At 40.4% G+C, this 15,590-nt stretch overlaps 1 non-coding gene across 1 annotated transcript; it reads right to left on the bottom strand.

Annotated features, from left to right (window-relative positions):
• Positions 1-4,092: 4,092 nt before the first annotated feature.
• Positions 4,093-4,199, bottom strand: LOC141421993 (U6 spliceosomal RNA). Its single transcript, XR_012446662.1, has one exon. It is a non-coding gene; the product is annotated as a U6 spliceosomal RNA (small nuclear RNA).
• Between the last annotated feature and the right edge of the window lie 11,391 nt (positions 4,200-15,590).

The following is a 15,590-nucleotide window of genomic DNA, read 5'->3' as shown; positions in this document are numbered from 1 at the left end:
CTGCGAATAAAGAAAACTGCTTTGAACATGTGCGGTACTGGCCTTTGTGTGGACACTGGAATTTTTGTTTGTTTGTTTTTGTTTCTGGTGGTACTGGAGCTTGAACTCGGGGTCTCACATTTGCTAGGCAGGCGCTGTATCATTTGCGCCACTTTGCCCAACCTCTTTTACGCTGGATATTTTTGAGATAGGGTCTCTAGGAACTATTTGCCTCAGGCTGGTTTCTAACCATAATCCTCCTGATCTCTGCCTCCTGAGTAGCTAGGATTATAGTGTGAGCCACCTTGCCTGACTGAGTTTATTTCTGTTGAAATGCATTGCATGGTTACATACTTAATTTTTGGAAAAACTGTCAAACCTTTTCCAAAGTGGCTGTACCATTTTTAATTTCTACCCAGAACAAATGAGAGTTCCAGGTGCTTTGTATCTGTGCCAGCATTTGGTATTGGAAGTCTTTTTAGCATTTAGTGGGTAGGAACTGATTTCACTATTGTTTTAATTTGCATTCCTGTGCTCACTAGCAAGAATGGCTTTTCACGTGCCTGTTTGCCATCTACTTCTGGGTGAAATGTGCTGTTATGTTTTTTTTTATTTGAGATTTGTTGAGTTATTTTGATCTGATGGTCAATAGTTTTCCTCATTGAATAAACAGCCATTTTTTTCTTCAAAATTTTTTTTTATCTGACTCCCCCTCCTCTCCTTTCTGAGACTGTTCAAATTTGTGACTTCAAATGCATTTTAGGCCACACTGTGTTGCTCATTTAACTTCCCAGATCTTTTTCCTCTGAGTTTTTTTTTTGGATAGTTGCAGTGCTTTTGTCTTCCATTTCACAAGTCTGCTTTTGTCAGCCTCTTACCAAATTGGCTTGTCCCATTCAAGCGGCTCTTACTTTAAGATGCAATTTTGCATCTAGACTTTTCACAGCTCTCCTTTCCCTTCTCATCCCGCCCCTGCCCCTCTTCTCTAACCTTCCTGAGTGGACCAGCTGTATCAGTTCTGGATTGGTGTCATGAGTTTGTTTATAAGGTGGGAGCAGGGAAACAACTGATGGCTTAGCAGCAGTTTACATCAGATTACTTTTGTTTACCGATTAAAGCAAAGGGAATTTACCCTGCCAACTGAAACTAGCCTCATTGGGAAATTTACCTATTATCTCTCCTGGTTTCTTGAAGGTTAGCTTACAGCTTAGTGGCACTTGGTGGCATGGAACTTTAGTATAAGTGACTCCTTTCTTATATTTAGTTTGGTATGTTGGGATCCAGTGCCTCTTAGTCCAAAATAATGGCTTCCTATAATTTTTATTTATTATTATTTTTTGTGGTACTGGGGTTTGAACTCAGGGACTATAATTTAGCCACTTCACCAGCCCTTTTTTTGTGATATGGTTTTTCAAAATAGGGTCTTACAGAACTATTTGCTCAAGCTGGCTTCAACCCTCTATCCTCCTGATCTCTGCCTCCTGAGTAGTTAGGATTATAGGTGTGAGCCACCTAATTTTTATTTTTAAAAAATTAATTTTTTGCTGTGCGAGGGATCAAAACCCTCATACATGGAAAGTACTCTGTGAGCCACATCCTCAGCCTTTTTCTTTTCTTGAGCCAGGTTCTGGCTACATAGCCCAGGCTGACCTCCAATCCACAATCCTCCTGAATCATTCTCCAGAGTGCCAGGATTACAGGCATGAGCTATGACACCTGGCTTTTTTCCTTTTAGTTTTATTTATTGCTGGGGATCTAACCCACTGCTTTAAACATGTTAAACACATGCTTTACTCCTCCCCTAATTTATTAATTATTTTTTATTTGTGTGAGACCAGGGTTTGAATTCAGGTCTTCCCACTTGCAAACGAAGCACTCTACTGCTTGAGCCACACCTCTAGTCCATTTTGCTCTGGTTATTTTTGAGATGGGGGCTCACGAGCTTTTTGCCCAGGCTGGCCTTAAGCCATGATTCTCCCAGTTGTTACCTTCCAAGTAGCTAGGATTGCAAGTAGCAGCCACCAGAGTCTGACTAAAGGCAACTTTTTAAATAGAAAAGATTCAGGGCAGGGGGTGTGATTCATGTGGTATAGCACCTGCCTAGCAAGCACAAGGAGGCTGAGTTCAAACCCTAGTACCACTAAAAAAAAAATTGTCTTCATTTAATTAATAATATTGTTCTTTCTAATACCTCTTTGGTATGCAGTGGCCCCAACAGAGGAAGCCTAACAAGTCCTTTTCAAATTCGGTATGCTCTCAGCTTGTAGGAAGGATGGGAAACAAAGGCTGTGACAACTACATGCCCTCTGTAGGTGATAATGACATACACCTTCATCTAATGATGTCTTGTCAAATGAACTTCCATAGAAGTGGAAATAAGCTTGGTGGTGATCACATGGCAACTGAAGTGAAAGAAATTCATACTCTTTAAAGAACTTCAGGATGGTGATTATTTGTGACTGACAATGTGCACGTTTTCCCCCATTGTTTTGTTGTCTCCACATTCACTACCTTTTAGAAGGGTAATACAAAAATAGTCCCAAAATATAAGAGCAAGTTCTTAGTCTCAGTATGACTGGTTCAAATTCAGATTGATTTGCTTAGGTTGGCGGAGTGGCTCAAAGTGATAGAGTACCTGCCTAGCAAGTGTGAGACCCCTGAGTTCAAACCCCTGTACCACCCCATAAAACCCTGCCTGACTAGATTGAGTAGAATTATAGGTGTTATGAAAAAATGGCCAATTACTTTTATACAGTGAGTTTACTAGATATTGTATCATTTCCAGCACTTAAAAACAAACTTATGTAAATAATACAGCCTTTATTATCTTTCACACATGAGAGAGGTCAAATAATATCAGGGTCTCTTGAGTTGAGATCTGTGCTTTTCTATAGTAAGCACAGACCTTTGTGCATTGGTTTTGAGTGAAAATGTCCATACCTTTACAAAAATTCCAGAAGGGGCTTCTGACTCCCTCAGAATGCTAAGATCTGGGGCATGTGGACTGGATTTGATTCTTACCCTACAGAGGAAAAAAAAAAAAAAACAACCTTAAAAAAAATGCTAAGATCTATGGACTGGTAACAGGAACTGTTTCTTGAGTAGATCATGTCCCATTTGACTTGAAATTTGAAAGCTGTCGTACCTAATTGTACTTGCTTACACTCTTCATCATTCAATTTGTCTGTTTATTTGAATAATAGATAACTGAGTTTATTCTGCTGTGGCTTAGTATTTTTCCTATGTAGTGTAGCTGTCACTGAGTATGAGCTTATCAAACCTGAATATGAGTTGCTGTAGCCAAGTTAGTATGCAAATTTATACCAGTGCTTGAAATAATTTAATAGGTGTTTCCCTAGTTTAGGCACAGAAACAGTATTTTCATCACCACACTTGCAGGTTGTGTCCCCCTACACTGCAAGCTGCCTGAGGGTGGGTGAGAGATGGCCTTGCTCATGCTGCACCCAAGTGCAGCCTAGTGCCAGGCATGGAGAAGGAACTTAGTAGGGGGCTTCCTTATTTTCTTAACCATTATGTCATGTATGTTAAAGAAAAATTTCCAAACAGTATGCAATAGGAAAATGCAAAGAGCTCTTCAATCCAGTCCCAAGCACCTAATTCCTCTCCTGGCAGAGCAACTGTAAGCAGTTTAGGGTTTTTTTTTTTTTTTTTTTTTTTTTGCAGTGCTAGTGTTTGAACTCAGGGCCTCATGCTTGCTGGGCAGGAGCTCTTCCACTTGAGTCACTCCGGCCCTTTTTCGTGGTAGTTTTTTTGTTTTGTTTTGTTTTGTTTTGTTTTTGCAGTACTAGGGTTTGAACTCAGGGCCTTCACCTTAGGTCACTCCACCAGAACATTTTTTGTGATGAGTTTTTTTGAGATAGGGTCTTGTGAACTATTTGCCTGGGCTGGTTTCAAACCACGATCCTCCTGATCTCTGTCTCCTGTGTAGCTAGGATTACAGATGTGAGCAGTGTACTTATTTTCCTTCCATACTTTTCTTCTCAAGTCTTCACAGACTATATGAGTATGCTTGCAAGTATGTGTGTGCATGTGTATAAGATCACCGTATACATGCACACATTGAAAATTGTCTTTTCCATTTAAGATTTTCTTTCTTTTATGGAATGCTTCACGAATTTGTATGTCATCCTTGTGCAGGGGCCATGCTAATCTTCTCTGTAGCGTTCCAATTTTAATATATGTGCTGCTGAAGCGAGCACTCATTTAAGATTTTCTTATCAGCAGAAATTTTTAACTAGCACTACAGTATTTGTTTAAATTACTGGACGGTATTCCATTGTACATTTTATCATTTGCTTTTGGATAAAAGTATAGTCAGCCCTCCATATCAGGTTTTCTTTTTTTTTGAGACAGGCCAGGCTGGTCTTGGATTTGAGATCCTCCTGCCTCAGATTCTTGAGTGTGGGATGCATTGTGCACCACTGAGCCTGGCTAATCCTCAGGTTCTGTATCCTCGAGTTCATTCAATGAAAAATAAAAAATATTACCCTTAAAAATTGCACCTTTAGAGCCAGGCATGGTGGCTTCCACCTATAATCCTGGCATTTGGGTTTACATAGCCTTTACATTGTATCAGATATTATAAGTAAAACAGAGATAATTTAATGTATAGTGGAGGATGTGTGCAGGTTATATCCAAACACTGTGTAGTATTTTATGTAAGTATTTTGGTATCTCTGTGGGTCCTAGAACCAGTACCCTGGGAATACCCAGGGATGACGGTATTCACAAGTGCAATCAAATTAGTAATAGGGACCAGTGACTATGTCTTTCATCCCATTATCATCATGGGATTGACAAACATCACATTTTTTCATTTATCTATCTACCTATCTATCTATCTATCTATTTTGCAGTACCAGGTTTGAACTCTGGGCCTACACCTTGAGCCACTCCACCAGCTCTTTTTTGTGATTTTTTTTTTGAGATAGGGTCTCGTGAACTGTTTGCCTGGGCTGGCTTTGAACTTCCATCCTCCTGATCTTTGCCTCATGAATAGTTAGGATTACAGACATGAGCCACCAGCACCTGGCAAAATTAGATTTTTGTTTGTTTGTTTGTCTTTTGGTGGGACTGGGGTTTGCACTCAGGGCTTTACTCTTGCAAAGCAGGTGCTGTACCACTTGAGCCATACCTCCAGCTCCACATTTTTTATCAATGGTGAAACAAGTCTTTGAATAAGTTATAGCTGTCTTTGTTGTAAAGAAAAGAGTAAATACAAAAAATAAAAATTAGAAAAAAAGGAAGGAAAAGGAGGAGGAAGAGGATAATAGCTGGGCATGGTAGCTTACCCCTGAAATTCCAGCCTTTGGGAGGCTGAGGCAGGAAGATTGAGAGTTCCAGGCCAACCTGAGATACATATCCTAGCAGTGGGACACAGTGGCTCACACTTGTAATCCTAGCTACTCAGAGTTCAGGCCAGCCCCAGCAAATAGTTTGAGAGACCCTATCTTGAAAATACCCATCACAAAAGAAAGAGCTAGTGAAGTGGTTCAAGTGGTAGAGTGCCTGCCTAGCAAGCATGAAGTTCTGAGTTCAAACCCTAGTACAGCCAAAAATAAAACAAAACTGGAGATGCCCTGTAAGCTTGCATATAAATAGATGGCTCACATCAAGGAAGTGAGAGTACAGAGTACAGTGTAGAACCAGAATTTTAGGCAAAACCACTGGCTCTTGGAGTCCCAACAAATGTTTTGGCCACCTTGCCAATATGCTAATTACAGAGATGAAAAGTGGGGAGGGAAAAGGAGAGTTAGGGGAATGTAATTAAGGAGTGAATTTGCTCAAAGTAAACTGCACACACCTATGGGATTTTCCCAACGAACCCTTTATACTATTAACGTACGCTAGTAAAGACAGTTTTTGAAAAAGAGATGAGAAATGGTGAAGGGCATAAAAAGATATTTATATAATGCACCCTCCCAAACATGGGTAGATGGAAAGCAAGCACTTCAGCCCATCTTCAGGGTACAGACATGAGGAAGGATTAAATAGAGGAAGGATTGGGGCAGGGAGCAAGAGACATGCATTATTAAGCAGTCTTGTTCTAAGTGTGACCTGGTTGATCCTTACTTAGTTCTGGTTCTACAAAGTGACTTGAAGAAGTCCTTATTGCTTGGTGGCGAGACAATCCAGTTTCCATGAGATGATTGCTCTTGCTTGGGGGTGATCTTACCATGGGGTTATCTGTCTTCAAGGCTCTGTTGTTACTGAATTTCCAGGTTTAGGACAGTGACTAGAGACTTTCAGATGCATTTTTGATGGTCTGGAACAGGACAAGTAAAGCCAACAGTGAGATCGCTTATCTTTGGGCCTTCAGTCTTGAGAGGGGAATGAGACTGGTCAGATATCACTGGGTTTTAGACAGACACTCCTTGAGTGTTTAACATGCCTATGTGCAGAGTTAAACAGGAGTCTGACCCAGGGTTGTAAGACAAAGGGGACTAATGCAAAATGAAGGCAGGGATGGCAGGTTTTGTCCTGCTTTTAGTTACCTTGTGGACTAAGGAGCAGTCAGTGCTTTCTGGCAAAAGCCCGGTGATAAGGGCACAGATACATGTTAGTGAAGGAGCTGGGAGTGCATGGGGGAGGTGACCCTTTGCCCAAAAGGAATGAAAGGGACTTATTGATTTGGGGAAAGCAAGCATCGTGAGGTGTGGGATCTGCTTTAGCAAATACTTAAGGTTGGAGGAGTCTGAGGACAAGGCTGAAAGAAACCACAAGTCCTGTAAATCCTCTGGAGGAAGGCCTTGTTCAAGACAAATGGTCATTAGTTTCAGTGATTGGCTTTGGGGTCTCTGAGGGAGGGTGAAGAGGGGAGTGGACCTCATGGTGGGTGGGGAAGAGTTATGTAGGGAACAATTAGGACTAAGGAACTGTGGGCAGTATGGCCTGAGGGAAAGGCTAGCCAAGCTGGCTAAAAATTTGGCTTCATCCAAGGAAAGCATGTCAGGCTCATTCTCCTTGATCATGAGTCCCAAGACCATGTCTTCTTTAGTGGATTTGTATCTCTGATGGGCCTGGATCTAGTTCAGTCTTCCCCAAGGCCCAAACATAAGCAAGATGGCCTTCCTGGACTTGAGGAAAAGCCCCTTCTGTGTAACATTAGAATATTTCCAAACAGCCTGGCACCTGTGACTCATCCTATAATCCTTGCTACTCAGGAGGCAAAGATCAGGAGGGATCATGTTTCAAAATAGTTTTTGAGACCCTATCTTGAGAAAAACCTATAACATAAAAGGGCTGGTGGAATGGCTCAAGTGGTAAAAACACCTGCCTAGCAAGTGTGAGGCCCAAGTTCAAACCCCAGTGCCACCAAAACCCCCCAAAAGAATACTTAACAGCTGGGCACATGTAGATCATGCTTGTAATCCTAGCTTCATGGGAGGCTGGATAGGATCTTAAAAATCCTAATGCAGTCTTTTCCTGGTTCTTTTTTTTTTTTTTTTGTGGGATTGGGGTTTGAACTCAGGGCTTCATGCTTAAATGCAGTAAGTAGCTTGAGCCACACTTCCAGTGCCGGTCTCTTCCTAATAAATGAGAATTTAGGCTGAAAGATATTACACACAGCAAATTCAACAATTCACCTTTTCTGATTTCAGGTCTGGTTTTATAACTGAGCTATGTTATTGTGCCTAATTTTTGCTGGAAACAGGGATTGCCAAGATACCTGAATATAAACTAGTTTGAGGCAGTGTTTTTCAAAAATGGTAAATGAATCACTTTTTCGGTTGAATTAAAATTGGAGAACTAAAAGATGATTAAAGGTAATATGGGCTGGTTTCTTAAAACTAGGACTGAAAAAACAATCTCATCAATAAACAACTATTCAAATATATCTTGGGACATATTTTAAAACATGATTGAAGATTTCTGGCTTACAGCGACCCCTGGTGTCATTCTGAAAATCATGCAGCTTGCTCTAAGACCACTCTTGAGTGGTGCTGGGAATGGAAGATCTTTCTATGGTATGTGGTTTGAATTTAGGATGTCAAGCTTGTTACAAGGCAGGTGCTCTACCACTTAAGCCACGAGCCCAGCCCGGCCAAATCAAAGTAACTGATACTGTATAGTAGAATGTTTAACTCTGGATATGTTATTGTAATGAGAACTTTTTTTTTGGCAGCACTGGGGATTGAACTCATGGCCTCACACTTGCTAGGCAGGCACTCTACCACTTAAGCCACTCCATCAGCCCTTTTCTGTGTGTGTTGGGTATTTTTGAGATAGAATCTCGAGAACTATTTTCCCAGGCTGGCTTTGAACTGCGATCCTACTTAACTTTGCCTCCTGAGTATCTAGAATTATAGGCATGAGCCACAGTTGCCCAGCCAGAATTTCTTCTTTCTAATCAGGCTTTGCCATTGACTTGCTTGGTAGTGAGACACATGTGGACATTGTAAGGTGACTGCAAAGTTGATGCTATCACCAAGGTCAACTGGGGCTCCTGGATAGAATCAGCAGTGAAGAGATGTGTGAAGTTTGTGGCCTGGTAACAGTGCAAGGCATGAAAGTGGGTCTATGGTTGTTAAATGGAAGAATGCAAATCACACCCAGCACAAAATGTTTCCCCTGCTTGCCCACATAGTCCCTGAAAATCCTTTACCACACGGAGTTCTTATTCACATATCTCAGATGGTATAAAATGCACATTTTCTTTTGAGTTTGAACTCAGGACCTTGGGCTTGCTATGCAGGTGCTCTACCCTTTGGGCCAGGCCTACATCCCTTCTTGATATTTTATTTTTCAGAAAATAACTCAGAGTTGGCTTTAGATGGCAGTTTTCTTGCTTACAGCATCCTGAGTAGCTGGGATGACAGGCACCTTATTGATTGAGATCGGGATTTCCTAACTTTTTGCCCTGGCTGTCCCCAAACCTAAATCCTCCTGATCTCTACCTCCAGATTAGCTGGATTATAGCCATGAGCCATGGCTTCCAGGGGCTTATTTCCTTTCTCAAGAACCTATAGTTGAATTAGAGAAGACTGAGCTGAAACCAAAGCTGATAACAGAAAAAAGAACTTCATTAAAAGTTAAGCCTATGAAAATTATTTCATTGGAAATAGCAAAAAAAGGAGAAAATGTAGGGTGCTGAGATAGAGGGGCAAACAAATGGAGGTCAAATGTGGCCAAACACCAAATGTGCCCTAAGTAGACAGAACAAGTCATCCATGGGCTCAAAAAATCATTGAAGGGTATTGGCTTCTCAGATAAGACCTTTTTTTGGGCAATGCTTAGGTTTGAACTCAGGGCCTCACCCTTGCTAAGCAGGCATTCTACCACCTGAGCCACTCCACTAGCCCTATTTTTGTGAAGGGTTTTTTGAGATAGGTCTCTTGAACTATTTGCCCAGGCTGGCCTCCTGATCTCTGCTTCTTGCGTAGCTAGCATTACAGGTGTGAGCTACTGGTACCCATCTACATGTATCTATTTGTTTAATATGCCCTTTATTAATGGACAATCCATTTTTTTCTGATACAGATAATATTTCACTTTTTGTTCTCAACTATAGAAGAAATCAGACCTTTAATGTAATATTGTAATCAGTTGTCAAATAGTTCTCTCTTAAGGTTGTAGGATGTTTACATACCCAGAACAATTCTTCCTAATATTGCACATTTTCAAACATTTCAATTTTTACTTAAGTATCATTCTGAGATCCATACTGATATACGTGGCACTAGTTATTGTGTTTTGTTTATTACCGGGTGCCCCTAAATTGTATACATGTATACAATGTACTTAACCACACATTTCCTGGACAGGGGTTTTTTAAAGCTCTTTGTCAGGCTCTGGTAGAGAGATGAACAAGATATGTTCTCCTTTCTAGAGTTACGCCATACTTGGTATAAGCAGAAAGGGTTGGTGGGCTGTGAGGAGAAAGGGACACAGTGCATACATACAAATATAATTTGTTATAAACAAATTGGAGTAGAATATTGAAAGCACTTTGTCAGAGATCCTTGTCATGAAAGATGTTTGAGTGAATGAACAAGAAACTGCAAGTGCCAGGTACCTGTGGCTCATTCCTGTAATCCTAGCTACTTAGAAGGCAGAGATCAGGAAGATCGGGATTTGAAGCCAGCCCAGAAAAATAGTTCAAGAGACCCTATCTCGAAAATACCCATCACAAAAAAGGGCTGGTGAGTGACTCAAGGTGTTGGCCCTGAGTTCAAGTCCCAGTACCAAAACCAAAAACAACAACAAAAACCTGCAAGGTATGCTAAATATCATGGTGTGGACTCTTAGGGACTATGGGTATATTTTTATTACTACTGACTGCAGTGTCTAAGGGAAGACAAAGTTGGCATACCAGGGGAAATTCAACCCATCTATGGCTGTCATTTAAGACCTGAAAGGTAAAATGGGATGGGTTGGGAGAAAAAGTGTTTCATTGCTAGTACACTCTGGTTACTGGTTTAGCTTTCATAACTTGAAAAAACAGCCTGCATTACCAGTTAGTCAGACAACCTACATCAAGTCTGACTTTTCCATTTACAATGTAAACACTACCTCATGAGTCATCTTTTGAATGGCAGAGATGCTCCCAACTAGCCAAAGGCCACCACGCCCTGTCTATATTTATACTGAGTTAAGAATAAATGTGGCTACCAATTATTTTAAGCTCATACATCTTCACAAAGAGGCAGTTTCTTTCTATTTTTTTAATGCATTTATTTATTTTTTGTGGTACAGGGATTTGAATCTAGCCTACACCTTGAGGCATTCCACCAGCCATATTTTGTGATGGGTTTTTTCGAGATAGGGTCTCTTGAACTATTTGCCCAGGCTGGCCTTGAACAGCCATCCTCCTGATCTCTGCCTCCTGAGTAGCTAGGATTACAGGTGTGAGCCACTGGTGCCTAGTAAGGCAGTTTCCATTTAAGAACATTATAGCAACTCTCTAGTGGTAGAGAGTTTTGGCAAGCAAGGTAGCTTAATGTGGCTAATTTTAGAGAGGTCATGCCTAGAAATCCCAAGGCAAACTGGCACACAGACTTGCTCTAGCGTTTAGCTTTCTATGATAGGAATAAAGAACACTCAAACATTTACAACTTCAGATGTTGAAGAACAAAAAAGATGCCAGTCTTATTTCTCTCCTAACTTGTGATTTTTGACTAGGACTTTCTATTATTTACTAGCCTTTCAAATTAAAATTGTGCACCAAGACATTGTCTTACTGCCTCACACTTGGTAGGCAGGCACTCTTTCTTCTTTAGCCACTCTGCTGCTAGCCCAAGACATTGCTGATAGAGCCATTTTTCCAATTTTTCTTAGAGCAAACTCCATGTTGGCTAGGTAAGTTATAAACTTAATACTTTGTGCATTCAGTAAGGGTTAATTAAATGCTAGCACACAACTAGGCATCTAGTAGGAGGCAAGTGCTTATATCTGAGAAGTTTCTTTAATATATGTATATGTGTATACATATATACATATATACATGAAGGAAATAAAAATACATGGGGACTGGGGTATGGCTTAAGTGGTAGACTGCCTGCCTAGCAAGTGCAAGGTCCTGAGTTCAATCCCCAGTACACCAAATTAAATAAATAAATACACATGATTTGATTGTCCCCATAATTTAAAACAGTAGTCTTGCCATGAAATATACTGATGTTAGGGCAGGATGTCATTTTTTGTTTTGTTTTGAGGCAGTCTCACTTGTAGCTTAGGTTGGAACTCATGATCTTCCTGCTCAGTATCCTGTGTGCTGGGATTACAGACATGCTCTACCATGTCTGATTAGGAGCTTGTAATAATTGAAAAATTACCTGAAGTCTACTTTAAAAAGTGACTTATATCGTATATATAGTGCGATTTTTAAATTTGTGGTACTGGCTTTGAACTAAGGGTCTTGCATTTGCTAGGTAGATGCTCTACCACTTGAGCCAGGTCCCCCAGCCCTAGTGAGAATTTTAAACAGATTTAAGAATTTAAAAAATTAGGGATGGGGGTATACCTCAAGTGGTAGAATGCTTGCCCTAGCAAGTGTGAGTGTGAACTTTTGTTTTCTTATGGAAAGTGGCAATTTTTGTGCAGCTTGCAGTATATAAAGCACCTAGCATAAGATCTCACATATGCTCATTCATTGTTACCTCCCATCTCTGCTGTCCCTGATCTTCTGTAGTGACCTGGAGAATATGAGAATATTTTACCTGGTGTCTATGTGGATCACAGTAAGCATAGCTACATTCAGAGTAGTCATTAGGTGCCAGGCGCCAGTGGCTCATGCCTGTAATCCTAGCTACTCAGGAGGCAGTGATCAGGAAGATCATGGTTTTCAAAGGCTCCCCCTCCGCCCCCAGGGGAAATAGTTATCAAGATCCTATCTAGAAAAACCCATCACACAAAAAGGGATGGTGTAGGCCCCAAGTTCAAACCCCAGTACCGCAAAACCAAAAAGAGTAGTTATTACAGTTGGGGTGGGGATCAAGGGCAAACCTTCCCTAGAGTGCTAGAGCTCTGGGTTCCATCCCCAGTACAGGGGTGGGGAGGGGGTGTTGGTGGTGTCATTAATTGGCTATTTATCATTCAAATGTGTGTTAAAAACAGATGATAACTTACAAATCTTAGCCCAGTGCCCAAAGAGTACGGAAATAAAAACAGAGCATAAGAAATATAGCCCATCAATCCACTAATTTCATAAGTTACCAGTTTTTTCTTCTGGTCTCACCATCTTATTTTTGCCCTTTTCATCTGAAACCCAAGGCTACTATCACCTGAAGTTCTTCTGTTTCTCCTTTTTTATCTTAATGCACTCTTTTCTTTCCCTGAATCATTGGGGTGCCAAGCATTTTCTTTTTCTAAAGGAGAAAGTTGCTATTTTTCTTTTTTGAGACAGGGTCTTCCTGTTCTCCAGGCTGGCCTCAAACCTCTCAATCCTCTTGCCTTAGGTATTTTTCATAAAGTGAGTGATTCTCCCACTTCAAAATGCTTTCAGTTCGCAAGAATTCCTTGCACAAGCTAACTCAATTCTCACAGGGAAACATGCGCAAGACCCTCCTGCTTCTATCATAGATGGTTTTCTTCCAAGAGATACAGTGCTTCTTCCATTCACTTGAAAGGAGCTATTTTGCAAAGGTGATGTTCCTCACACTTGAAAACCCTGAGAGGTAGGCAGTATTCCTTTCAAAAGGTAACTCAGTTCTCACAGGGAAACAATGTGCAACACACTCCAAGTGTGCACTACCATGCCCAGCAGAAATAATAACAACTATTGGTTTTATTACTATTTTTGTTGGAACTGGGGTTTAAACTCAAGGCTTCACACTTGCAAAACAGGCAGTCCACCACTTAAGCTGCACCTCCAGCCCATTTTTCTCTGCTTAGTTTGGAGATGGAGTCTTGTGGACTATTACTACTATCCTCCTTGTGTGTATGTATTTTCAGGCTGTTTTTGGACAGGTGAGTAGTCCAGGCTGACCTTGAACTATTGTAGTTCAGGCGGGAGAGGGTGTGGCATCTTTTGATGGACATTTAGTAGGACTTGGAGGTTCATCAAAGGATTTAGTCCTTTGTTTCTCAAGGCCATCATCTGCATAAAGATTTCCTTTAGATGGTTGGGGGTGTAGTGTTCTTCAGTATTAAGGTGCTTACCTAGCAGGTGAGATGCCCTGGCTTTGATTCCCAGCATCTTGTAGGGGTGATGGTGGTCCCAGGCCCTACCACTTGAGCCATGGCCCCAATCCTTTTTGCTTTTAGTCTTTCAGATAGGTCAGGTTTTTGCCCAGGCAGGCCAATCTGAATCCTCTTATCTTTACTTTCATATTAGCTGGGGCCACAAGCCAACCACCAGGTCTGGCTTAATTTTAACACAAGGTCTTCATGATTGTTTGCCTGGACTGGCTTGGAACTGTGACCCTCCTGTCTATGACTCTGGAGTAGCTGGGATTTCAGGCATGAACCATCTCGCCAAGGTAGACTTTAAAAATACAAAAAACCAAAAACCAGAAACTTAATAAAAGCACGATACTAAGTAAAGATAAAAAGCACAAATACTTTAGAAGAAAAATTATTTAATTTTCTTATATCTGCCTAAGTTATCTTGGACCACTTTATTAAAACTGTCTAGCAACTAGTAATTTTAACATCTGAAAAAGATATAGACACTAAATCATACTGTTTTTTATTATTATTATTATTTTTGGTAGCTCTGGGGTTTAGATGCAGGGCTTCATGCTTGTTAGGCAGGTGCTCTTATTGCCTGAACTACTCTGCTAGTCCTCATATATTTTAATTTTAAATAAAACAACAAAAGAGGAACATTCAAATTCTTTAAAACATTTCATACTCAGGAACTAGATTTTGCACTTACCAAGTGGTTACAGAACAGCAGTAGGATGATAAATGGGATGGAGCACAAAGCTCATGACCACCTTAAATACAACAGAATAGTGACTGACTGAACTACAGGTATAGGTGCCAAGGAGAGAGTTGAAGGGTTAGGGGTTAGGGTTATGAGAACAGTACAGTTTGTAGAGTAGGGAGAAAGTCTGCAGGAAGGGAAAATAACACATAAGATTGATGTAGGACAGGAACCCAGCTTGGAGAACATTCAGTTCAGTACTTCTTTTAACAAACTGCTATTAAAAAATTAGTGAATGCTGGGAAAAGTATTCTGCATGTATGAACAGCAGGCAGGGTTGACTGAAGCAAAGGGATCATTTGAGGAAGTGAAAAAGCAAATCATGTTACTTAAATAAATGGACTTCAGCAAATTGGAAAAAACCTTTAATTTTATATTGTTATAAAAAAACTGATACATTTTTCAAAGACATTTGAAAATTCATACATGGAAGAAAAGCACTTTATTTTAAAATGTTTTGATAAACTTTAGTAGGCACATTTCTAAAATTTCATCACCTCCAAAATCTAACCATTCTGAATTTTTTAATATAATTTTTTTCACTAGTATATATTCATTATATGGGGGAGATTCATAGTGACAATTCCTATTAGACTTATATTGTTTTTGCAGTACCGAGGATTCAACACAGGGCCTCAAGCTTGCTAGGCAAGTGCTCTACCTCTTGAACCATACCCCCAGTTCTTGTGCTTTTTTTGAGGTAGTGTCTTAATATATAAGTCCAGGCTGCCTTTGAGCTTATGGCCCTCCTACCTAGCCTCTCTGTGGCTGCACTGCTAGGATTACATTCAGATACCACCATGCCCAGCTTCTGAATTACTTTTGACTCAGAAGCTGCCTGAGTTTCTTCACAAAATTTTTCTTTTGGACCATTGCAGACACTGGTAGCAAGCATTTCCTTAAAGCACTCATAAAAGAACTAAAGCAGAGTTACTGGGCTCCATGCTGTCTCCAAAAATTATGTGCAACTCTCATCACTTCTCCCACTGCTCTCCACACTTTTGGTCTTTTAGGTTTAGAAGGATGCTTCAGCATTGTCTTGAGAATTCTTTTCACACTTCCACTTTTGATGTTTTGCATGCACAAGAAATAAATGGTAATCGGTTGACCAGTTTTTTAGGACCCTTATTCACTGGTACATGTGCCCTGATTTCAGGGATATTAAAATATGAAACACCATAAAATACAGTAGGCTCTCTTAATTCCTCTGTCTTTACATGTT

This window comes from Castor canadensis, chromosome 3, assembly GCF_047511655.1.
Source record: "Castor canadensis chromosome 3, mCasCan1.hap1v2, whole genome shotgun sequence".
Taxonomy (NCBI): domain Eukaryota; kingdom Metazoa; phylum Chordata; class Mammalia; order Rodentia; family Castoridae; genus Castor; species Castor canadensis.
Note: the sequence above shows the minus strand (reverse complement) of the source record. Positions and strands in the feature narration are given on the sequence as shown.